Source organism: Vigna radiata, chromosome 6 (assembly GCF_000741045.1).
Source record: "Vigna radiata var. radiata cultivar VC1973A chromosome 6, Vradiata_ver6, whole genome shotgun sequence".
NCBI classification, from domain to species: Eukaryota; Viridiplantae; Streptophyta; class Magnoliopsida; order Fabales; family Fabaceae; genus Vigna; species Vigna radiata.
The window spans coordinates 11735869-11738246 of record NC_028356.1 but is presented as its reverse complement, the minus strand read 5'-3'; positions in this window follow the sequence as shown (position 1 = coordinate 11738246).

The following is a 2378-nucleotide window of genomic DNA, read 5'->3' as shown; positions in this document are numbered from 1 at the left end:
AAGGGAGGAGAAAATTAAGAAAAAGAGGAAGAGAGGAAAGAAGAAAAGGTCATATGAAAAACCCCTCCCTCATAAAAAGAAAAATCATAGGAAGGAAAATAGGTTCAAGTACTTCATGGAGATCTTCAAGAAATTGGAGATTAAGGCTCCTATGATTGATGCATGGAAACATGTGCTTGATTCGATCAACTTTTTCAAGAGATTTAGCATAAAGAAGAAGAAGAAGAAAATTGAGTCGGTGGGACGATGAAGATCCCAACGTGAAGAAAAAGAGTTGAATTGCTGGAAATCATTTTTTTATATTTTAAGAACAATTTTCATTTTCTGTTATTTTCATTTTTTTTTACTTTCATTAGAACATGTAAATTCTGAATTTTTGGAACAATTTTTGGGTAGCATCTACTGAGGGATGCTAAAAATTTTTAAATCCACTGAAGTATTCCAGGAAGGCACACCTACTCATGGGTGTTGGAAGGAATTGCACTTACTGACAAGTGCTAAACAGGTTTGGGTCAGGCTCGTGACGTTAAACAAGCGCTACTAGGAAGCAACCTAGCTTTCTCTCTTTTACTTTTACTTTTTAAATTCCTAGAATAGGTTGAATTTTAATTTCAGTGTGTATTCTTGGCTTGAATACTTTTTCTGAAAATATTTGACTGACTGATGTGCATGATGGAACTATTTGATGATTATTGGATGTGGATGATAATTGAGTTTTGTTGTGTGTGAATATCCAGTGAAACAGATGTGTGATAAATTATGATTGTGGTTATGATGCTAAGTAGGGTGTATGAATGGATTTTGTGTGAGAAAGCATGTTTTGTGAGGTATTGAGCTCCAGAGTTTTTATTGTTGTATGCATTGTTCACAGGAAAACATGAATGATTTTTCCTTAATCTTGATGATTGATTGAATTGCATGTGAATGTCATATCATCAAGGCCATTTTTGAGAACCCTTCTCTAGCCAAATTTTCACCCAAAGTGTTTGAAAATATTATACCCTTTTTGAACCTTAGCCTTAAACAGGATGTGAACCCCTGTCTTGAAATTCTTTACCTTGATTTAGGATGAGCTTAATTGTATGCAATGTAAAGGTTCAAGTTTGGGGTTGTATGGGGGAAAATTGAAAAGCAATTGAAAAGCAATTGTAAAGCATTGAGCTCAAATGTTGAAAAAGAAAAGTGCATGATAAAAAGAAAAGAAAAGAAGAAAAGCATGAAAGTGAGCTCAATGTAAAAGAAAAGGGAAGAAGTTGGGAATGAGTGAGATTGGTGAGAAAGAGAGTTGTGCTTAATTGTTAAATATTATGGTAGCTCTCTTGATTCAAGGACTTTGTATTCCAGAAAAACCAATTCTTCTTGTTAGCCTAACCTCATTACAAGCCTTGGAAAAGTCCTTTTGATGGCATTTGCATGTAAAGATATTGATTGTTTGAGATGAATGAGAATTTTATTTCTTGTGACTTGTGAATAATGGAGAGTTGGAGTGTCACCTTAAACACTTGAGTGATTGAGTGAAACACTTGCTTGGTATGAATTGTTAATTTTCATGAGTGCATTTTTGCTTAGTGGATTGGTCATTCATAATGTGTAACATCTGTTGTGCAATCTTTGAATTGAAAGCATGCATGCATCTTAATTTGATTTTACTGAAGATCTGAGATTGAGTAGTGTTCGTCATGTACTTTAGGAGTGTTGAATCATTGGATGAAATAGTAGAAAGCCAAGTTGTGTTTTGTTGCTATTTTGTTTTGTTTGCTTGAGGACAAGCAAAGTTCTACGTTTGGGGTGTTGATGAAGGTTGAAAAACAGTTATTTTCATGTCATTTTATACCAAATTACTCTATTTACTACTTAGAATGAGCTTATAATCAAGCGAAACTCAATAAATGAGTCTGTAGAGAGTCAAAAGCTATTTTTAGCGATATTATGCTTGTTTTGCATTGTTTTGTAGCATTTTAGAGAAAGTGAAGAATGAAGTTGAAGATAAAGGTCGTAGACTCAAGAAAAGAGAAGAAAATTGAAGAATTGAAGAGTTGAAGCACCGCTCGGCAGAAAATTCCACCGTCGGGCGGTCCAGGGCGAGGAGTAGGCACGTAGGCACCTAGCGTGGGCGCTGGGCGGATTTGCGATTAGAGGCAAACCGCCGGGCGGTAGACCCCTACCGCCGGGCGCCACACTTGTTCTATCGGGTGGTTGTCTGCTGCGCTTGGGCTTGTTTTCTGTTGCGCTCCTCACCTATAAATAGCCCTATTGCGAGTTTAGATGGATTCTTTTGACATAAGGGGGCGACCAAACCTAATTTTACTCTCTGGAGAGGATCTCTTGGATGCTTAGGCTCCTTTTCATCTCATCTAGGGTTTGCTTTTCCATTCTTC